Here is a 25,353-nt window from a genome sequence, read left to right as displayed (position 1 = left end):
TTTCCGACCCAGCAGTCTGGGAGATCAACATGTCTTCCTTGCAGTCTGCCTTCTTCTACTGACTTCTCTCTCTACTGACTCTTTTCAGCTGCAGTCATTGGCGGACTGCATGGAGACCTTGTTCCAGCTCTTTACAGAAACTCCTGCATGCCAAGCAGAGCTGAGTTATGTAAACAAGCGCCTGAGAGGGAAGATTAACCCTTTGAGTGCTACCTGTCAGCAAGTCTCACAACATGCTACAACATACAGTTTACTCAGAAATCAAAGTATTTCCATGAAACACACTGTACATACGATATCCCACGAAGATGGCCACTTAGTGGGATACCTCACTGGTAGACTACAGTACAGAGCAATATAGTAGATTTAGACCAGGTAAAGAGCAGCACAGTACATGTTGTACGGGCAGAGAGCGGTAAAGTACATGCAATGAAGGTACAAAAATATTTAATACATGCAGCCCAGAGCTGTACAGTAGGGGGGCACTACTAGATGGCCATTCATCCATGCACTCCATTACTCATTGTAGCCCACTGATTGGCTCTACTAACTCCCAATGTGTTGCTCTGACTGGATGGGTTAACTACATCTACCTCAGATCGGCCCTGCTGTAGCTTGGCGAGGTAAATGTGATTTCATGTTATGATGTTCTAGGAAACCCCTATGTTGAAAGTGGTTACCCGAGGGACTACTGTATAGTATTAAATATTAATGGTGAGGCACCATGAGGCAGATGATGAAAGGTAGCCTGAGGAGTAGAAGCTGAAACCCTGGAGTCTGTTCACACAATAATCTGAGTTCCTTGGGGATCAGAATCCACAGTGGTGGTGCAGTATAATAATGCCGCCTGTTATTTCTTTGTGCATCTCGTGTGAATTTATTGTTGCATTCTAGTACATTGAATATTAGAGAAACGTTTCCGATATTCCACTGCGAGTGTTCAGTTATGGAAAAGAATTTCTGGTCTGCCGGATGCGACTCACATATTTCCTTCTCGCAAAATGAAATCTTTAAGATCAATTCAAGCAGCCTTGAAGTAGCCGATGGGATTTCTTTCTCCTTGAGTAGGTCTAGAGCACGTGACCTTCTGGAGATATTCTGTACATAATAATGTTTGTTCAATTAAATATAAGCCGAACAAGACATAGCCTCGAGACAGAGTGGAAGCTCCGACTTATATTTTAATAATGAGCAATATACGGATGATGTTCATTATACATTAAACACACTAAGAGGAGAAATATGTATCCGAATACAACAGACTAATGGGTAGTACGTGTCCGTCAGGCTTCATCATGTCCCCAATATTTTATTGCTCCCTAAACTTAATTCGCCATAAATTGTAGTAGTATTGTCACTGGGAATTTTATGACAGAAAATTGCATACATTATATATACAAGAGAAGCACAATGAGTCTTTTAAACCACCTGTATATAGGGCGGAAGGTCTATATATTATATTTTGAACATATTAAAGTGAGATACTTGGGCATCATATACTCAGTGCCAGACAGGGGAGTCTGAGACCCACAGGGGGAATTGATTCTAGGGGTCCACACTACAGCTATATACAATTATTCCTATTACAGCAAAGTGTCGACTGTAAAATACAGGTGGCTCCTGCACATACACTGTGCGCACACCATAAATGTGATGTACAATTATATTTGTATTAACTAATTCAGAGCTAGGCCATTTTTCCCTGTTCCCGGAGAGGCAGATTTTATTGTATTTGCGATTTTAAACAGCTGTAAAAAAAAATTTCTCGGTCAGATATTTAAATGCTTTTAGCCTTTTTTTGCGATACATGTGGATTAATTGTTGTGTTATTTTTTTTTTTTGCTGACATTGGGGAAAAATGTAAAGAAAAAAGGAAATATGTAGCCATTTTTCACACACTTTTAAATTTTTTTAATGATGAAAAGTGACTGTTAAAAAAAAAAAAGTTAAATTACAATCCCCTTTCTGTGGAAATTATTTTTCTATATTGGACATTTTTTTTTTTTCGACAAGGGCAAGGCTAGAAACAGCAATTCGGACTAGTGGTGTTGTTTGTTTATTTTATTTTTTTTCCTTGTTTTTTTATTTATGTATTTTTTTATTTATTTAAAAATGGTCTCGATTTGGTACACCTTGTCATGATGGGATGCCTTTTCTGCTTTTTTGATCAAGATAGTGTAAATCAAGTACCCTATGTTATTTACATGTACTATTATTATTATTATTATTATTATTATTATTATTATTGCGCCATTTATTCCATGGAGCTTTACATGTGAAGAGGGCAATACATAATAAAAACAAGTACAATAATCTTAAACAATACAAGTCACGACTGGTACAGGAGGAGAGAGGACCCTGCCTGTGAGGGCTCACAATCCACGAGCCCCAAGAGACCACTGCCAACATTGTTTGAAGGGTTTTGGTGTGGGAAGTGAGTATATTTTATTTACAATAAGTCAACAAAGAGCAGCAAGAACATGAACGCAAATCAATATGCTGACAAGTAAAGTAGGTGTCATTCATCGCAGAAAGAGTACTCCTCTGCATTGTATCATCCCTTGGGGTCTCCACCTGCCCTGCGCTTTCTATTTTCCTGTTTCTCTACCTGGAATGAATTCTTTGTAATGCATTTTAATATGATTTGAAGAATTTTTCAATATAGTCTTTGATTATTTGCATTATTTCATGGTCGCATTCATGCTTTCTTTGTTAGGCTATCTATGACATAGCTTCGCTATTTCAATATAGCAATAGAAAGTCAGCTTTCTCCCTCCTGGAGGAGAGCTCATTTGCATATTTCCTTGGAAGGGTGCACAAGCAAGTAAACTCTCCTGAGTAGAGGAGGTTACCTAATATGTAACATGCTTAAAGGGAACCTGTCAGCAGGATTTTGCTCAGTAAACTACAGACACTGTCAGGTTGGTGCCATAATACTGATTAAAAAGATACCTTGGTTGATGAAATCCATCTTGTGCTTGTTGTTTAATCTGTATTTGTAGTTTTCAGTTACTGAGATTCTCGTGCTCTGGGGCGGCCTGTGGGTGGAGTTGTGGGCGGGGCTTTGTGTGGTTCTCTGCTTACATATGCATCTGTATGGGCTTATTACAGATCATTGATCGCTCAGTGATCTGTCTCCTAGTTTACATACTGCATATAATAGTGTTTGCTTTGAAAAAAATGTAACTACAGTAAAATGGCGACGACGCACATTGAGTAGCATCTATTACTTGACAATAGATGCTACTGCGCAAGCGCCACTGCCATTTTGTTGGAAGGAGAAAAATTGGCTGCAGCAAAATGGCGGTGCTTGCGCAGTAGCATCTATCTGCAAGCAATAGATGCTACTGCGCATGTGCCGCCACTGGCACCATTTTGCTGAGGTAAATTTTTTTCTTCAAAGTCAACACTGTTATATGTAGTATGTAAAATAGGGGGCAGGTCAGTGAGGGATCAATGACCTGTCATAAGCCATACAGATGAATGTGTAAGTACAGCACCACATAACGCCCTGCCCACAGCCCCCCAGAATCTCACTAGCTGAAAACTACAAATAAAGATTAAACAACAACCACAAGACGGATTTAATCAACCAACGTGTCATTTTAATCAGACACTGTCTGTAGGTTACTCAGCACAATCCTGCTGACAGGTTCCCTTTAAAAGTCTGGATGCATTTTTTTATATTTAACCCCTTAGTGACGGAGCCAAATTTTTGAAATCTGACCAGTGTCACTTTATGTGGTAATAACGCTGGAACGCTTCAACAAATCCCAGTGATTTTGAGTTTGTTTTTTCATGACACATTATACTTTATGACAATGGTAAATATAGGTTAATAGGTTTTGTGTTTATTTATAAAAAATATCAGAAATTTGAGAAAAATTTTAAAAAATTAGCAATTTTCAAACTTTGAATTATTATCCCTTTAATCCAGATAGTCAAACCACACAAAAACATTAATAAATAACATTTCCCACATGTCTGATTTACTTCAGCCCAATTTGTAAAATGTTCTTTTATTTTGTTAGCATTTTAGGAAGTTTAAAAATGTAGCAGTAATTTTTCATTTTTTCAAGGAAATTTACAAAATGTATTTTTTTAGGGGCCTATCCAGGTTTGAAGCTATTTTAGGGGTCTCATATATTGGGAAACCAGCAAAAGCTTTACCATTTTAAAAACAGCACCCCTGACATATTGAAAACTGCAGTCAGGTAGTTTATTATCCCTTCAGGTGATTTTCAGGAATGAATGCAAAGTGGCATTACAGGAATGAAAATGTGTATTTTTACCACCTAAATGCCTCTAACTTCTGAACAGGTTACAACAGCCATCAGACTCTAAAGGTACCTTCACACTAAACAACTTTCCAGCGAAAACGACGACGATCCGTGACGTTGCAGCGTCCTGGTTAGGGATCTCGTTGTGTTTGACACGCAGCAGCGATCTGGATCCTGCTGTGATATCGCTGGTCAGAGCTAGAAGTCCAGAACTTTATTTGGTTGTCAGATCGGCGTGTATCGTCGTGTTTGACAGCAAAAGCAACGATGCCAGCAATGTTTCTTCATGGAACGAACTGGAGCGAACAACCAGCGAGAACGATAAGTACGTCACTGGATCGCTCCTGCATCGTTCTGCTGTTGCCGGTGTCTGACGTCTCCTAGCGACCTAAACAGCGACGCTGCAGCGATCGGCTCGTTGTCTATATCGCTGCAGCGTCGCTTAATGTGACGGTACCTTTAGGCCGCTATTTGGTCATGAATTGCCATGACAAACATCAGGACCACACAATCATGATCTGAGGGCACCAATTGGGATAAAGAGGAAGCTCCCACACTCTGTTAACCATTTATGTGACTATATCATATAAATGGTTAACAGAGTGTGGGAGCTTCCTCTTTATCCCAATTGGTGACATTTGACAGCAGCATCTAAGGGGTTAAACAGATATGGACGGTGAAAACACTGATGTGGCTGATGCAGCAAGTTGTCAACTATAGTGTACAGCCGACAGCTGCTGGATTGTCACCTGTATGGGGAGGCTATTCTCTTATATCTCAGGTCAGTTAAAAGACGTATTGGCTGTCATTAAGGGATTAAGAAAACTTTTTAAATCCACAAAAAGTTATTTGTTACAATAGTTTTTAGGCATTAGAAAAAAAGTTCAACTTTTTCTTTTTCTCAAAACAGCCCCTTTAATGGTTAATACCCAGTACAAGATTGGACGGGTTTGAGTAATTAAAAAAAGAAGAAATTGGCCGTATAGCATCTACTTGAACAGGGATGTATGGGTGCGACTGCTATTTTTGCAGGATATGTTTAAAAAAAAACCCAAAATGTGTGATGCAGGGCACAACTATTTTTTGAGACAATGCCAGCACTGCCAACACTTATAAATCATGTAAATTCTCTTGATCTCTACCTGATACCTGTCAGTATGTGGCAGCTGCCGGGGAGTTGAATCACTTTAATAAATAATGGGCATATTGCAAAGCATTAACGTGGTCATTTTTTGTAAGCGGTGTGCATATTTATGGCCCTTTCCAACAGCTCCTAGTTCCTGTCATGTAAACTGATGTATCTGTGAAGACAGAATTTAGACTCATGCGTCAGAACAGAAAGGTGACTGAGGGCAGGAACAGCAAGTCTGCTGATATTTCCAGCCTTCTTAATACGATAAGAAAACAGTGTGACAAACTCCTAGAATATCACTTCTACTTACCATGGTGTGCTGCTTAAATTAAATGCTAATATGTGATGATTTTGCTAGCTGGCTGATGCATTTCGCAGCATTCTCAGCCCAAAAGCAAATATTTTTCGATGTTTCTTGTGTGTCATTGTTCAGCAGGAGATTTCTAATTTTTGTAATACATCATACAACACCACCACGACTAATGGAGGTTGGCAGAATGTACTATTCAGTCTCTTCTTATGAATTTAAAGGGAGCCTGTCACCAGGTTTTCCAACATAAAGTACTATCACCACCTTTAAGGCCTCTTTTACAGCATTCTAGTAAGCTTATGTAAGTCCCCAATCCCCTCTGTATGGCACAAAAAATACCTTCTACTATGCCCCCACAGTGTTTGGTCGTTACTGGCCTTGATTCGGTGTCTCCTCTCTCCTTACAATCACGTCCTCCTTCTCTGCTTCATGTGGATGACGCGTCCTACGTCATCCACACGGTGTCTCCCAATAGAACTTCTGTCTAAACATACATTTCTCTGCCCTGACGAGGGCAAAGCAAAGTATTGTAGTGCACAAGTGTGCGCATATTGAAGTGCACCTGGTCAGGCAGGGTGGGTGACACTGTGTGGATGACATTGGACGCGTTATCCACATGCAGCAGAGAAGGAGGACGGTGATAAGATTTTTGGATAAGGAGGAAGATGATGATTAGACACAGTTGCCCCTAAGTCTTGTTGTTGTTAATTCACAAAGTCAGGAGGACCAGGGTGCAGTGGTGGATGACGAATGGTCAGGCACATGTCATCTAAGCACCCGACTCGGTGGGCCGAACGCCTGGGTCACCAGGTTTCACGGGGGTACTGGGTAGACTAAGGCTGGTTACCCGGGCCCCTGCAATATCCCTCAGACTAGGGAAAACCCTGTCTGTCCCTCTCCCAGAATTTACACTAATGGTGTGCTTGTCTGGGCCACCAGGCCTGACCCTGACTCCTGTTTCAGCCCTATGCTGAAACCTCCACCCGCCACCCAGTGATTAGACCACACACCAACCTCAACAGAAAGCACAGACAGGGAAAACTAAAAACGCACCACGCCGCAGACACACAGGAAAACACAATAACGTGCACAGGGCAAAACAAATACAAATATAGGAAGGAGAAATATGACAAAGGATAATACACCACCAGATACGATATTTCTACTCCAAGACCAACACTCCAGACCGGAATCACTAGGCACGAGGCACAAGCTATAATCGGCGACGCCCAAAGTCCAGCAGAACTATTTAAAGGCAGTGGGCGAGACCCAGCCTCCAACCCGAGTACCAGCTAAATTAACCCCGGACAACATAGATAAAATCTAGTAGGCGCCACTGAGCGTATAGTGGACGAATGCAGAATTACCGCTGTATGTCGGACGCCCTAGTGTAAATAGCGTCTGACATGACACCAGGTGACACCAGTGCCTCTTCCCCTGTGCTAGGTGCCTTCAAATCCTCTGTCCAAAACACTGGCATAGATGCCTCCTGCCCTGGATCTATTCTTGCACATTCTGACTTACCATCATCAAGCACTTCCAAATCCTTGTCCCAGTACGGCTGGGGTCACACATGGCGTAAGAAAATACGCCACGTATTATACGTCCGTACTACGGCCGTAATACGGAGAAATGTCCCCAAAATATTGATCCGTAGTCAGGGTGTTTCAGCGTATTTTGCGCATGGCATCCTCCGTATGTAATCCGTATGGCATCCGTACTGCGAGATTTTCGCGCAGGCTTGCAAAACCGACATCTAATGGATTTATGTGCTCAAATGTTAGGGAAAACATATATACAGTATATATATATATATATGTCATTGAGACACATATATATATATTCTGTATTTAGATTTCATTCAGCGCGATATCTGTGAACAGCCGCTAATTCAATTGCCGGCTTTTCATTTCTCCTGCACAAACCCGACAGGATATGAGACATGGTTTACATACAGTAAACCATCTCATATCCCCTTTTTTTTTGCATATTCCACATTACTAATGTTAGTAGTGTGTATGTGCAAAATTTCAGCGCTGTAGCTGCTGAAATAAAGGGTTAAATGGCGGAAAAAATTGGCGTGGGCTCCCGCGCAATTTTCTCCGCCAGAGTGGTAAAGCCAGTGACTGAGGGCAGATATTAATAGCCAGGAGAGGGTCCATGGTTATTGGCCCCCCGTGGCTACAAACATCTGCCCCCAGCCACCCCAGAAAAGGCACATCTGGAAGATGCGCCTATTCTGGCACTTGGCCACTCTCTTCCCACTCCCTGTAGCGGTGGGATATGGGGTAATGAAGGGTTAATGCCACCTTGCTATTGTAAGGTGACATTAAGCCAGATTAATAATGGAGAGGCGTCAATTATGACACCTATCCATTATTAATCCAATTGTAGGAAAGGGTTAAAAAACACACACACACATGATTACAAAGTAGTTTAATGAAATAAACACAGCGGTTGTTGTAATAATTTATTGTTCTCCCATTCCATTTCCAGGACCTCGCTTGGCAACATAATAAACGCACAAGATACATACCTTCTGCTGTCAGATCTCGTCCCACGAAGTAATCCATCTGAAGGGGTTAACTAATATTACAGGCAGGAGCCCTGCAAATGCAGCTGTGCTCCGTGCTTGTAATCCCCGGGGAATGAATGAAATGTAGGTCATTGACCTACATTTCCTTCAGTCGCGGTGATGCGCCCCCTGGTGGATGTCCTCATATGACCTGGAGCGTGGGAAAAAGTTCCCAGGCTGCAGTTCATGAGAACATCCAGCAGGGGCGCATCACCGCGACTGAAGGAAATGTAGGTCAATGACCTACATTTCATTCATTCGCTGGGGATTACAGGCAGGGAGCACAGCTGCATTTGCAGGGCTCCTGCCTGTAATATTAGTTAACCCCTTCAGATGGATTACTTCGTGGGACGAGATCTGACAGCAGAAGGTATGTATCTTGTGCGTTTATTATGTTGCCAAGCGAGGTCCTGGAAATGGAATGGGAGAACAATAAATTATTACAACAACCGCTGTGTTTATTTCATTAAACTACTTTGTAATCATGTGTGTGTGTGTTTTTTAACCCTTTCCTACAATTGGATTAATAATGGATAGGTGTCATAATTGACGCCTCTCCATTATTAATCTGGCTTAATGTCACCTTACAATAGCAAGGTGGCATTAACCCTTCATTACCCCATATCCCACCGCTACAGGGAGTGGGAAGAGAGTGGCCAAGTGCCAGAATTGGCGCATCTTCCAGATGTGCCTTTTCTGGGGTGGCTGGGGGCAGATGTTTGTAGCCACGGGGGGGCCAATAACCATGGACCCTCTCCTGGCTATTAATATCTGCCCTCAGTCACTGGCTTTACCATTCTGGCGGAGAAAATTGCGCGGGAGCCCACGCCAATTTTTTCCGCCATTTAACCCTTTATTTGAGCAGCTACAGCGGCCAAATTTTGCACATACACACTACTAACATTAGTAGTGTGGAATATGCAACAAAAAAGGGGATATGAGATGGTTTACTGTATGTAAACCATGTCTCATATCCTGTCGGGTTTGTGCAGGAGAAATGAAAAGCCGGCAATTGAATTACCGACTTTTCACTAACAGCGCTGCGTATTTCTCGCAAGTCACACTGCAGGTCCGTGTGGAATCCGTATTTTTCGCGCCCCCATAGACTTTCATTGGCGTATTATTTGCGCAGTACGCTGACAAACGCAGCATGCTGCGATTTTGTACGGCCGTAGAAAGCCGTATAATACTGAACCGTAATATACGGCTAATAGGAGCAGCCCCATTGAGAATAATTGTGCCGTATGTAATGCGAGTTTTACGGACGTAGTTTCTGCGCTCTTACGTCCGTAAAACTCGCATGTGTGACCCCAGCCTACAGCGTTCAGTTGGCCTTGGAATAAAAAAAAGTTTCCAGCAACCCACCCACAAACCCAAATAAGTTTGGGGACCGTTGTCTTATAACAATGCACTGCTGTAGAGTTTATTGCAATCTTTGACACTCATGTGGCCTACTCAGTTATAGTGCATCAATCTCTCACTCTCAAGCACCAGTCTCCTTGCTATTTCTGTTCTGACAACTCTCTTTACACACTGGCAAACTGCAGCAGCAGAAGTACATGCTCATCTGTAGTCCCCTCTAAACCCTTGTGTTACCACACCATGTATAACTAGTGCAACCCCCACTTGCAAGGTAGCTATGACGCAGATGCAGCGCCCCAGAGTCCTGGTCGTTGCAGTACTGTGGCTCCGCCGCTAAGGGGGGCTATGGTACGTCTGATGGCACTGAAGGAGTTCATCTGACCAGGTATCACATACACCAATACATTTCACAGTCGGGCCTCCAGGGGGAGCTAAGGGTGCTATTTATTAGGCCACTCCTCACCGTGTGGGTAAACTGGGGGTCAGGCAGGAAGTTAGACAGAAAGCTGACTGGGTTGGAACCAGGCAACACCTTGTGGCAGGGGGTGTTGTGGGGGAAGATTCGGTAGGGTCCCTGTCAGGTTTGGGACCCTGACAGAGGCCTGGCAACAAGAAAGAACATCACGGGACCGTGCCTGCTCAGCATAGCGGCGGTGCCCTAAGAAAGGAACAGAAGCGAGATATATTGTGCTGAGTAACGAGATCAAAGCAAGAAGGAGAATCCTAGTAGGAGTCGTGCTGTAAGACCGAGGCAACATCCTACTGAGGCGCACAACCAGCGGCCGGAACGCCGAGGAAGTATTACTATATTCAGCTTCAGGCAATACTTTAAACCAACGGCAGGACAGTCAGTCATAGGCGGGCTGTCTCACCTAAATCACCTATGCAGACATAGGGGGCAACCTGTGGAGAGGGGCGACTCTAGGGTCCCGGAAGAGCTCCGAGCCTACCCGTCATACGGGTGCGTCCCAACCATAACACCGGGAGGGACGGAGGATTAGCAGAACATCATCTAATCGAGTTGTTGTGAGGGAACATCAGAAACAGGCACAACAGTTGTGGGTACTATCCCGTAAGCACAGCAGGGGAGGACCACAACACATAGCGCTAGCAGGAAGGCACAGATTTCCACCTGCAAAGAGAACTCTGGAGGTGCCATTGGACCGGCCGGACTTGCGCAGCCTGGTGAACCGTATTCCGGACTGAGGACCCAGAGACCTTCAGTAAAGAGGTAAAGAGACTGCAACCTGTTGTCCTCGTTATTTACTGCACCGCACCACCACCATCCACAACTATCATTCACTGTGCGCCCCTCGGCAGGGTCACGGACCGGGCCTAGCCACCGTGACAACCCCAGAGCAGAGACTCAGAGGCCCGGTACCGGGTACCCCTCGGCCCTGCGGCAGTGGGGCGCTACACAGACACCTCTGGATGCACAGCTTTTTTGCTTACTTGGCTAGTCTTATCCGCATATGTCTGACTTGTGGGGAAACAGGAACCTTTTATGCTCTGTACCACATCCAGGGAATTAGGATTTACGTATACTATGTCCATGTTGAACTTGCTTATGCTGAGCTCTGACCCAACTCAGGTGACAAGCAACTCATTGCATATAAATTGAAAGATACAGTGCAACCGCCACTCTTAATGAGTTGCATGTCAGACAATGGTACAGGCGCTATGCATGCCTAACTACATTGCTGATGATACAAAGAAGCTGGCACCTAAAATATAGCACAAAACATGGCATAACTGAAGCAAAAATAAGACATTTGCACAATAATAAGGCAACTTAGGTAACCAGGTGTTATATCCATTGGAACAGGGAGACACCACCCATAAATGCCAACAAAATATAGCCAAACATTTCAGAACATAATTAGGGATTTAGAGGACCTTCATTTTTGTAAGAAGTTGGCTCACCTGTTTTCAGCTATCCTACAGACATTCTCTTTTATGACAATAAAAACCACACAAACCTACAAGACTTTGATGTGCAAATCTCAGTTGGTTTCTGTTTTTAAACTGGCTGGTCAGTATACTGGAATCTACACTTCTATTTTTTCAAAGCAATAATGTTCCACAAAGAGATTTTTGACTATAAAACAAATATATTTGACTTTTTTTTTGCACAGAACAATCTCTGTCCACACAGTAAACATTACATTGAAATTGCTGGTGCTGCACCTGCCACAAATATCTCGACATTTCTTGCAGGGTAGTACTAGTGACTCTTTATGGATCTGCCTTGCCACTCCGTAAATCCTTGTGGCCACTATGCTGCTACTCTTCAAGTATTTAACCAACTACCCAAAGTGGTCAACAACCATCCGATGATATGTGCAACAAAAGCATGGTCTAAAAGCTTCATTTTGGCCAACAGTCCAGTCTCTAGTCCTCTCAACACATAGAACTTCACAACCATTATGCTGTAGCTATAGCTCCTACTAGCTAATAATCACCCAGATACTCTCTCTATAATTATCCAGCTTCTCCTCAATGACAACACGATGCCTTGTTGTTATGCATCATGGCTCTGCCAATTTAAATAGTCAGCCTCACTGTGAAGCTCTTCTTTGACTCTCGGTCACCTACATATTTTCTGTGCCAACATAATCTTCCCAGTGGATGGGTCTGGGCATACTCTATATGCACAGTATAAGTAGATTCTCCCAGCATTCCATGTGGCCACACCAATCGCAAAAACACTGGGACCAAACAACAAATTTTTATTGACACCCCTTTACTTCCTCCAACCCAAACTACAGCACACCACTAAGTGCCTCAACTCATACCACCAAATCAGCATTGGTATCTGCCTGGGCCCATAATCATACTGGTACCTCCTTTTGTTTCCCTGATGGCCAACATCTATTGAGCATGACTTGCCAGCCCTAAACACCCCAATGGTGAGGGGTGAGGTTAATTATTATAGCTGTAAAATGTTTTATTGAACCACAATACAAGCAGATAACACATAGAACATTCCCAGCAAAATTCTCCAAGATGGTGCACGTTACAGAGTCTCACCCGTCCGCTGACCCGCCGGGATAATGGCAGCTGTTACGTCAGAGCTCCCAGGGTCGGCTACACCACCTGTGGTACACACACAGTGAGGAGGTAACAAGTGTAGGAAGATGACAGTCCACTGAGTCCATATGAGGTACAAGGCCAGTTGACACAAGAGTAACAACCTGGCTTATCCGAACATCTCCATGGAGCCAGGCGACCTGCGGGTCCCAATCCTGGCTTTCTCCAAACGTATCCATGGTCCAGCAATGGTCAATGGAGCAGATCTGTATTCTACCAACTGGAGCCGAAAACCCCTAGGTTGTTTCCTGTAGAATGATAGCTCCATGTCCCTTGTGATGGTGCCATGATATTGGCTGCTGTCCTGTGTCTGGTCCTTTGGATGTTTGTATTGGCAGAATCTCTGTCTCTCTCTCCCCATCTTCTCTGTCTCAGAGTCTCTTTATACAGAGGCATGTAACTTAAGGTACCTTCACACGAAACGACGCTGCAGCGATAGCGACAACGATGCCGATCGCTGCAGCGTCGCTGTTTGATCGCTGGAGAGCTGTCACACAGACCGCTCTCCAGCGACCAACGATCAACGATCCTGATCGCTGCTGCGTGTCAAACTAAACGATATCGCTAGCCAGGACGCTGCAACGTCACGGATCGCTAGCGATATCGTTACAAAGTCATTTCGTGTGAAGGTACCTTAAGTTTTAGATTTACCCAGTTTACTTCAGTCCAGCCTGAAGATAAAGGGAACAATGTTGATGAGACTCAGTAGCATTACTTGATTATTTAAACTATTTGCATAGTTTTTCCCTCTCTGCTTTCAAAGTCAGCAAACTGGATCCATAATACAATGCATAATTAGCATATCAGCAAACATCACTAGTAGTGTTGAGCGATACCGTCCGATACTTGAAAGTATCGGTATCGGAAAGTATCGGCCGATACCGGCAAAGTATCGGATCCAATCCGATACCGATACCCGATACCAATACAAGTCAATGGGACTCAAGTATCGGACGGTATTCCTGATGGTTCCCAGGGTCTGAAGGAGAGGAAACTCTCCTTCAGGCCCTGGGATCCATATAAATGTGTAAAAGAAAGAATTAAAATAAAAAATATCGCTATACTCACCTGTCCGACGCAGCCTGGACCTCAGCGAGGGAACCGGCAGCGTTGTTTGTTTAAAATTCGCGCTTTTACTTGGTTACGTGAAGTCCCGGCTTGTGATTGGTCAGGGCGGCCATGTTGCCAGGACGCAGACCAATCACAGCAAGCCGTGACGAAATTACGTCACGGCTTGCTGTGATTGGTCCGCGTCCCGGCAACATGGCCGCCATTAACCAATCACAAGCCGTGACGTCACGGGAGGCTGGACACGCGCGCTTTTTAAAATGGGCGCGTGTCCAGCCTCCCGTGACGTCCCGGCTTGTGATTGGTTGCGCCGCCGTCAACCAATCACAAGCCGGGAGGCTTGTATAATACATCAGCTGAGAGGTGATACATGGGAATGTGAGACACATCCTGCAAATTCGACCAAACTTATTATGCAATAATTGATGTTTTGACAACATTGGCAGTTTCCCCTTGTTTGGTTTAGTTCATCCTCACTCATTTTGTGCGCCGCGGTCAACCAATCACAAGCCGGGAGGCTGGACACGCGCGCATTTTAAAATTTTAAAATGGGCGCGTGTCCAGCCTCCCGTGACGTCCCGGCTTGTGATTGGTTGCGCCGCGGTCAACCAATCACAAGCCGGGAGGCTGGACACGCGCGCATTTTAAAATTTTAAAATGCGCGCGTGTCCAGCCTCCCGGCTTGTGATTGGTTGATCGCGGCGCAACCAATCACAAGCCGGGACGTCACGGGAGGCTGGACACGCGCCCATTTTAAAATGCGCGCGTGTCCAGCCTCCCGTGACGTCACGGCTTGTGATTGGTTGCGTCTCCCATGTGACTGCGACGCAACCAATCACAAAGCCGGGACGTAATTTTAAAATCCTTAAGGACCTGAAATTACGTCACGGCTTGCTGTGATTGGTTGCGTCGCCCATGTGACTGCGACGCAACCAATCACAACGCCGGAACGTAATTTTAAAATCCTGAAGGACCTGAAATTACGTCACGGCTTGCTGTGATTGGTTGCGTCCCGGTCACATGGGCGGCACGCAACCAATCACAAGCCGGGACTCACGTAAAGGAAAGAAAAGCGCGAATTTTAAACAAAGAACGCTGCCGCTTCCCTCGGTAAGGTGCAGGCTGCGTCGGAGAGGTGAGTATAGCAATATTTTTTATTTTAATTCTCTCTTTTACACATTTTTACATTAATGTTGTTTCGATACCGATACCCGATATCACAAAAATATCGGATCTCGGTATCGGAATTCCGATACAGCAAGTATCGGCCGATACCCGATACTTGCAGTATCGGAATGCTCAACACTAATCACTAGTCATCAAAGATAATCGCACACTGTTATATGAAATGTCAGCTTACAGGTCACTATTACAGGCTAACACAAGCAAATGTATAGATAACAGCATATTCTTCTTGGTTTGCTAAAAATAGTTGTTTGGATAATTAAGATATAACCCGGTTTCTTCACGTTGTTCCCTCACCTTAATTAGCCAGACACGATAGGATTCCAATCATCCTTCTCCACTAATGGGGAGCAGTCCACAACATATCTTTAAGCACTGTTACAAATGTAAGAGGTCTCACCATTATGACACAAAACTTTCTATCATCCAGTTTCCTCAGAGCATATTCCGTGTCCTCCCTGTGAAAATAAAATCCACACGTAATTGAAGAACAAACTACTCCTATCCATTGGGTGCACATATGACATCCTCTGCATTTTGTAGTTCCTGGATTAAATTCCATTCAATCCATTGAAGCTGACACATCTGTAGTTTCCATTTCTTGTTGAAGTCATATATCCACTCTGGTCTCCTTGCCAAGGTCAGGTTGATGGGGTTGGGCATAGTAGGGTCCAAAGCCTGCTGTGCATGCCTCATCAATGGTCTGCTGGGTCTCTCTGTATGCCTCCCTGGTTATGGAGCCCTGAACGGTGTGTGAGAACACCAGTTCCCTGCAGCCTCCCCGTTACCGCTGGGCTGAGCAGTATCCCACTGTTGCCACCATAAAGTTGAGACATGGGGGGTCGGCATGGGGGGTCAGGTAGCTGGGACCGCATGGACCAGGGATCATCCTGCATAATGCCTGCTCTCCTTTTAACATAGGCATAGCGCTACTCAAACAACACAGCGTGAGGGTAAAACAGTGTGGCAGTGCTTTATTGAACTACAATGCAGGCAAATAACACATAGAACAGTCCCAGCAAAATTCCCCAAGATGGTGCACATTACAGAGTCTCACTCTTCTGCTGACCCGCAGCTGTTACGTCAGAGCTCCCAGGGTGGTACACACAGAGAGGAGGTAACGACAAGCATAGGATGATGAAAGCCCATTGAGTCCATACAAGGTCCAAAGCCAGTTGACACGAGAGTCACAACCTGGGTTAGTTGAACATCTCCATGAAGCCAGGCGACCAACAGGTCCCAATCCTGGCTTTCTCCAAATGTATCCATGGTCTTGCGATGGTCAGTGGAGTAGATCTGTATTCTTCCAACTAGAGCCAAAACCCGTAAGTTGTTTCCTGTAGAATGATAGCTCCATGTCCCTCGTTATGGTGTCATGATATTGGCTGCTCTCCTGTCTCTGGTCCTTTGGATGTATATGTCTTGGCAGATTCTCTGGCTCTCTCTCTCCGTCTGTCTCAGAGTCTCTTTATACAGGGGCATGTAACCTATTTTTAGATTTACCCAGTTCCCTTCAATCTAACATCAAGATAAAGGGAACAATGGTGATGAGATCAAGTAGCATTACTTGATTATTTAATCTACTAGATGGTGGCCCGATTCTAACGCATCGGGTATTCTAGAATGTGTATGTCCACGAAGTATATTGCCCAGCCACGTAGTATATTACCCAGTGACATAGTATATTACCCAGCCACGTAGTATATTGCCCAGCAACGTAGTATATTGCTCAGCCACGTAGTATATTGCCCAGCGACGTAGTATATTGCCCAGCGACGTAGTATATTACCCAGCAACATAGTATATTGCCCAGTGACGTAGTATATAGCACAGAGTCATGTAGTATATTGTCCAGTGACGTAGTATATTGCCCAGTGACGTAGTATATTGCCCAGCCCACGTAGTATATTGCCCAGTGACGTAGTATACAGCACAGAGCCACGTAGTATATTGCTCAGTGACGTAGTATATTGCCCAGTGATGTTGTATATTGCCCAGTGACCTAGTATATTGCCCAGTGACGTAGTATATTGCCAAGTGACGTAGTATATTGCCAAGTGACGTAGTAAACAGCACAAAGCCACGTAGTATATTGCACAGCGACGTATTATACAGCACAGAGCCACGTAGTATATTGCCCAGCCACATAGTATATTGGGCAGTCACGTAGTTTATTGCCCAGCCACATATGTCACAGGCTAAAAAAATAAAAAATAAACATATACTCACCTTCCACAGGCGCGTTGTAGTCCTGTCGCCTGTGTGGGGTGCAGGCGGCAGCTTCCGGTCCCAGGGTGTGATGACGTCGCGGTCACATGACCGTGACGTCATGGCAGGTCCTTCTCGCGCAGGCGCGCAGGACCTGTGATGACGTCGCGGTCACATGACCTTGTTGCGGTCACATGACCGTGACATCACGGCAGGTCCTTCTCCCAGACCATCCTTGCCACCGGAAAGTGCCACTTGCATGGAAAGGCGGTGGAAGGTGAGTATATAATGATTTTTTATTTTTTTTATTATTTTTAACATTAGATGTTTTTACTATTGACGCTGCATAGGCTGCGTCAATAGTAAAAATTTGGTCACACAGGGTTAATATCGGCAGGAACGGAGTGCATTACCCGCGGCATAACGCGGTCCATTACCGCCGGCATTAATGCTGTGTGAGCGGTGACCGGAGGGGTGTATGCGGGTGCCGGGCACTGAGTACGGGGAGTAAGGAGCGGCCATTTTCTTCCGGACTGTGCGCGTCGCTGATTGGTCGTGGCAATGGTCATGGGCGTTTTGCCACGACCAATCAGCGACTTGAATTCCATGAAAGACAGAGGCCGCGACCAATGAATATCCGTGACAGACAGAAGGACAGACAGACAGAAAGACGGAAGTGACCCTTAGACAATTATATAGTAGATTTGCATAGTCTTTCTCTCTCTGCTTCCGAAGTCAACAAACTGGCCCCATAGTACAATGCATAATTAGCATATCACTAAACAACACTAGTCATTAAACATAAGCGCACATTATGTTATATGAAATATCCGCTTACAAGTCACTATTACAGGCTTGCACAGGTAAAAGTATAGATAGCAGCATATTCTCCTTGGTTTGCTAAAAATAGTCCTCTGGGTAATTAAGATATAATCTGGTTTCTTCACATTACACTATGTTCCAAATTATTATGCAAATGACATTTTTCTCTGTTTTTTCCTAAATGGTTGGTGCAAATGACAGTCAGTCTAATAAAAGTCAACCACCTGTTAGAGTATACATCAAATTATATTGAATAAACCTCCCAATGATAACAGTATAATCTCCAAAATGAATAAAAACTCAAAATGCACTGTTCCAAATTATTAGGCACAGTAGAATTTCTAAACTTTTGATATGTTTTAAAGAACTGAAAATGCTCATTTGTTGAATTTGCAGCATTAGGAGTTTACATTCACTGAACAAAAAAGCTATTTAACTCCAAAACATCCTAACAGGCCAAGTTACATGTTATCATAGGAACCCTTCTTTGATATCACCTTCACAATTCCTGCATCCATTGAGTTTCTGCTTGTATTTTTTTGCATGAAGTCAGAATAGTCTCCCAGAGCTGCTGTTTTGATGTGAACTGCCTCGCACCTTCATAGATCTTTTGCTTGATGATCCTCCAAAGGTTCTCTATAGGGTTGAGGTCAGGGGAAGATGGTGGCCACGCCATGAGTTTATCTCCTTTTATGCCCATAGCAGCCAATGACTCAGAGGTATTCTTTGCAGCCTTGAGATGGTGCATTGTCAGCATGAAGATGATTTTGCTCCTGAAGGCACATTTCTGCTTTTTATACCATGGAGGAAAGTTGTCAGTCAGAAACTCTATATACTTTGCAGAGGTCATTTTCACACCTTCAGGAACCTTAAAGGGCCCTACCAGCTGTTTCTCCATGATTCCGGCCCAAAACATGACTCCTCCACCTCCTTGCTGTTGTTGCAGCCTTGTTGGGACATGGTGGCCATCCACCAACCATCCACTACTCCATCCATCTGGACCATCCAGGGTTGCTCAACACTTATCAGTAAACAAGAATGTTTGGAAATTAGTCTTCATGTATGTGTGGGCTCAATGCAACCATTTCAGCTTGTGAACACTGTATAAGGGTGGCCGAATAGTAGGTTTATGCACCACAGCAAGCCTTTGAAGGAGCCTACACCTTGAGGTTCGAGGGACTCCAGAGGCACCAGCAGCTTCAAATATCTTTTTGCTGCTTTGTAATGGCTTTTTAGCAGCTGCTCTCTTAATCCGATGAACTTGTCTGGCAGAAATCTTCCTCATTATGCCTTTATCAGCACAAACACATCTGTGCTCAGATACAGCCACAAATCTCTTAATAGTACGATGATCACGCTTAAGTTTTCGGGAAATTTCTAATGTTTTCATCCCTTCACCAAGGCATTGCACTATTTGATGCTTTTCAGCAGCAGAGAGATCCTTTTTCTTTCCCATGTTACTTGAAAACTGTGACCTGCTTAATAATGTGGAACATCATTTTTAAGTAGTTTTTCTTTAATTAGAATCATTTGGAAAACTAATTATCCCATGTGTTTAAGATTGATTTCAGTGATCCATTGAGCCCTGAAACACAATACCAACCATGAGTTTATTTGAAAAACAAAACAATTAAATCTTTATCACACTTAAATCCAATTTGCATAATAATTTGGAACACAGTGTATTAGTTAGCATTGCATGGTAATTTATGCTTTGCTTGAAATGAATTTTTAACTTTTTGGCATAATAATTTGTGTGTACACTTGTGAAGATGCTCAGAAAAGTTCCAGAAGTTATTATTTTTACCATTGTTTGTAGAGTACCTCAGCCCCTTAATATCTTTACCTACAGTAACTAGGAATTATGACTGTTACATTTTGAAATCAAAGCCAATATTCATTGACATTTTTACGCCAGATTTCAGGTGTAAAAAGCTTCGAAAAGTCACTACATTTTTGCACAACATGAGGATATGCAAAAATCTTGTGACTTTTGGCATTTTCACAACAGTTCTGCCTAGCTCCAACAAAGTGGGTGAAACTGGGATGAAGCATGGGGATTCCCTGCTTGTCAAAATCATGATAAGCTGTGACATTCTTTACACTGCAAAGCCTACTTTAGTCCCTGACTGATGTAAGATTTTTGGTGAGCCGCATGCTATTTCACGGCTCGCCTCAAGAGATTTGGGAAATAAGTGGTAAGGGCTTCAGTATGTTACATGAAGAACAGAGTGTTAGCATAGGTTATTCAGAGGCAGCCAACTTCTGAGACTGGGAAAAAATATGGAGCCAACAAATATGATTGATAGTTTTGGTTGTGGGGTTTAATAGAAAGGAAAACACATTCATTTTATCCATGTTGAGTTTTAGGAAGCTAGAAGAGAAAATTATATTTTAAAAGGAAATTTTACTCAACTATAATTACTAAAATTGATTTCACACTGAGGATTATCTATATCTGTGAGACCGTTGCTAATTACTTTGATGTTCTATTACACAGCTCACCTAGTTTTCTTGCATTTATATCAATTTTTAATCCACTAAACGAATTCTTACCTACTACGTAGGTTGCTATATTAATGTCTGCCAAACAAATTCCCACCACTCGGTGTTTCACACAGGGGCCAATCATTTAAATACACCTTTCCACCTGCTTGTTTTCCCTCAATCTCCATTGCTTCTTCTTTGATTGACAGCTCTGCCTTCATAGAGCCAAAGAACGGTGGAGATAGATGGAAACCAAGTAGATAAGAAGATGTATTTAAAGGATTGGCCCCGCCGTGAAGCACTGAACGCCTGTACTTGGTTTGTGCTGACAGAGTCCCTTTAAGGCTGTCTGATCCTGCTACTTACAGGATCAAAAGCATCATATAAAATCATTGCAATTTTGATGTATATCTTCAGGACACATTTTCTACATTTCTGAAGTTAAACCTGACCTAATAAAACTTTTTTCACTTCACATCAATATATACTTAGGTTAAAAAAATCTGTCTCATACAAAAAATATATTTATACATATATTTCATTATATTATAATACATATAGCAAAGTTACAAGCTAAGACACAATTACATTTACAATTTCAATAATCTATATGACTGTAAAGTTAAGATGAAAACCATACAGTTTAAATGTAGCATGGTGAAGAAACTATGAGCATCAATGGTAATTTAGAGAACAAAATGGTATTTTTTTTTAACAACCTTCAGGTTGATCATGAGCCATGATGATTTGATGGATAACTGATCTGTAGGGAGATCAATCTTGTGTAAGCCTAGATAGGTCCACTAGGGTATTCTCTGCTGTTATTTTGATAGTATTCTTCTGCCCATGATGTCCTTCTCCAGTGATTGATCTCTTTGCATAAAGTGTCCAAAGTAGGCAAGTCGTAGCTTGGTGATCCTTGCTTCAAGTGACATGTCTGGCTTGATTTGTTCTGAAATTGATTTGTTTGTTTTTCTGGCCATCCATAATATTGATAACATCCTTCTCCAGCACCACATTTCGAAAGTGTCGTTTCCTCTTCTGTCTTGTTTCTTTATCATCCAGATTTCACATCCGTATGTTACTACAGAAAAGACCAGACTATGTACGAGCCGTGTCTTCATCGTCAGTGAAATGCTCTTCGATTTGAAGACCTTGTCCAGTGACTTTATTCACTTTATTCTCCTATTAAATTCTGGTGTCGTCACTGCATATTGACTGATCCTTGATCTGAGTAGGTTGACGTCTTTACAGCTTTCAGTACTTCACCATCCATCTCAAATGTGTCCTGTTGGTATCTTTGTCTTCTTTGTATTGAGTAGCAGTCCCATGTTTGAACTTTCCATTTTGACACTTTATAATATAAATTTTAGCTATAATAAATTTGTAAGAGGTTGCCACTGGGTTTCCCATTCTGACTATTGTAATAAATGACAGTAGTCCCTTTTTTCACATAGAAGCATAAAAACTTGATGGTTGCAAACACAGAGAGTATCACAATAAGCATGATGGTTGCAGAACACACTCGTGAGACACAGAACTTGAAAGTCTTCAACATAAACCTGAGTTTTTCAAGCAGTTTGTCACTGAGGATGGGGAGTATGTGAAAAAAAATATTTTTCCTCTTCTCATCCACATGAAATGCAAAAGTTATTAATGTCGCTTCCAATCACCACATATTTTATTCCATTTCCTTCTTGATTCTGCTTCTTGCACCAGTATCTTCATATTCCTCCACAGTCATTTGTAGATTTTTCAATTCACATATAATGAGTTGCTCAGTATAGCCTTATGTGCTACAAACCAGTAACCATGCACAAGAAGGATTCTGCATGTGGAGGCCCTTTAAAGAGTTGCCAGATCGCCATGAACAGTCATCTATTATAAACAACATAGAGACTGATATTCCAATCCTGGTCATGAATGGCCGAGAGGAGAATATCCCTATAAAGAAGGAAGTTAAATTCTAATTTGAACCAACAGCACAGGACACTATAATTTTCTATCTTCTAATGGATTGACCAGAATATACAGATATATTTTTGTCTGCTCATTATAGTCCCAGATAATAGATTGATGGTGGTTGGATGAGGGGGTGACTAATACCTTTTGACAGGTTCCCTTTAAGCAATTTTATGGTCTGTCATTGAACGTCGTGACTCTCTAACGCATAACTATTCATTGTGATGGCATTGAGAATGCTGTTTACTAGAACACTGAGAAGACATTCACTGCTATGAACCCGTGCAAAGTGGCAGCCTGGCACACAATGACTGCTCTCATTATTTTAGTGGAAATAAGAATGTGTGAAGTGATTCCCTCTCCTGTCTCAGGTGGCAGGGGTGGCTTATTTTGATCTGTACATATGGACTGTTATGATCCGGTGGTAGGATCTCAAAACTGACCTGACACATATGACCAGAATATAGGACAAGTTCTGGGGATGGGATGTGGAAGCTATACTGACCGCAATCCTGATCCTATCCACAAACACTCAAGGCAGCTGTGCAACGTTCCTAAAATCCTAGACGCCTCGTTCACAGCCTGAGAAACTGACTACCCCTAGAGAGAAAGCAAAGACCTCACTTGCCTCAGAGAAATAACCCCAAAGTTATAGTCAGCCCCCCACAAATAATAACGGTGAGTTAAGGGGAAAAGACAAACGTAGGAATGAAACAGGTTCAGCAAATGAGGCCCGCTAACACTAGATAGACTGAAAATAGATAGGAGTCTGTGCGGTCAGTACAAAAACTATCAAAATAAACCACGCAGAGAATACAAGAACCCCTACACCGACTCACGATGTGAGGGGCGCACTCTGCACCCCAGAACTAACCAGCAAGCGAAAAATCACATATAAGCAAGCTGGACTGAACTCATCATATACAGAGAAACGTGTTCAAGGAAATAATGAGCAAAAAGAACAAACAAACTTAACTTCTCCAGCAGGAGACTGGTCACAAGGAATATTCAGGAGCTCTCAGAAACAGGACTGAATACACCGACAGCAGGCAACAAATGAAGGGCCAGGTGAATTAAATAGGCCCAGCATAGCAGGAAATGAATCAGCAGAGCCCAGCCAAGACCAGCCATATAGCTAAAGGCCACCAGAGGGAGCCCTAGAAAAAACTCACACAGTACCGCTCATGACCACAGGAGGGAGCCCGAGAACTGAATTCACAACAATGGACACCTGAAGAGTTGAACATACCACACATCATTATTTTGGAGATTCTGATAGCTCTACCTAAATAAAGCTGTAAAATGACCACCATATCAATTCAAACATTTGGTTGTCTATTTTGTAAAACCCTTTTTCAGATAAGAGAACTTTGTATTAAAGTACAGGAGTCCATGTTCAGGATCTTATTTTTTGGGCTATAGCGGACAACTACAAAAATTGTCTCTCTCTCTCTGGAGGACCTCTTCTGCCCGGTATTACACAGACAACCCATTGATTTAAATTGGTCTTGTGTAATGCGTAATTTCTCCTGTGGGGGCACAACAGGAAAGTTGAACACTAACTGCCAGATTTCCACCCAGCTAACAATTGATCGCTGGTGTATCAGCAGGTGGACAGTTTGTGATCAGCAGGCAAAAATTATTCAAAGGCCAGTATAAATAAGATTCATTATTTCTTTGGCAGCCAAGTAATATAGCACCACTTGTATTACAAGGAAGAAAAGTCTTCATATAATTTTTAATATTCTGAGTATTCATAGCTATAACTTGATATGTAATTTTAAGCAACAGATAATGTAGCAATAATGATATAACTATAATGCTAATTTTTCTTATTTTTTAATAAATGCACCTCAAACTATGAAGTCCCTTGATGGCATCTGCTGCCAAGTGAGAAACACAAGATCTGGACAAATTCCAATAATGAAGATTCATATCTAGTTAAGCAGCTCATTACTGGATGCTTAATACCATAAGGTGACTATGCACAGCAACAATAGGGAACAAAGGCCCCGGGCTATGAATTAACAAGGAATCAAAGTTTAATACAGTAGTTGTTGGATTATCTTAAATCAAAGCATAAAATGTTAGATATTCATATATGCATATCATTGTTATAGTTACTTCTAGAACTGAACATGCATATGATACTTTAACCCCTTTGCCCCAAAGCCTGTTTTCACCTTCTTGCCAAGGCCAATTTTTACAATTCTGACCACTGTCACTTTATGAGGTCATAACTCTGGAACGTTTCAGTGGATCCCAGTGATTCTGAGAATGTGTTCTCCTGACATATTGCACTTCATAAGAATTGGTAACATTTCTTTGATATGACTTTTTTTTGGAAACTAGACCCCTTTCGGAACTAATCTAGATGTGTATTGAACACCTTGAACCCCCAGGCGCTTCACAGAAGTTTACAACATAGAGCTGTGAAAATAAATCACATTTTTCAAGCAAAAATCTCTTTTAGCTCCGAATTTTGTATTTTCACAAGCGTAACAAGAGAAAGTAGACCTCATAAATTGTTTTGCAATTTCTGCTGAGTTCACCGATACCCCATATGTGGTCGAAAACTACTTTTGAGGCACAGTGTAAAGCTCAGAAGGGGAATTGTTGTGAAATTGGATTTTGGGCTCCCCCGGTGGCCACTGGTGGAATTGAACTGGTGTGCATCATCCCCTCTGTTCACCTGTTTCCATCAGGATGTGGGAGTCGCTATTTAACCTTGCTCCTCTGTCACTTCCATGCCGGTCAACATTGTAATCAGAAGCCTTTCTGTGCATGTTCCTGCTGCTAGACAACTCCCAGCTAAGTTGGACTTTAGTCCTCGTTTGTTTTTGCATTTTGTTCCAGTTCACTGCTGTAGTTT

This window comes from Ranitomeya variabilis, chromosome 3, assembly GCF_051348905.1.
Source record: "Ranitomeya variabilis isolate aRanVar5 chromosome 3, aRanVar5.hap1, whole genome shotgun sequence".
NCBI lineage: Eukaryota > Metazoa > Chordata > Amphibia > Anura > Dendrobatidae > Ranitomeya > Ranitomeya variabilis.
Note: the sequence above shows the minus strand (reverse complement) of the source record.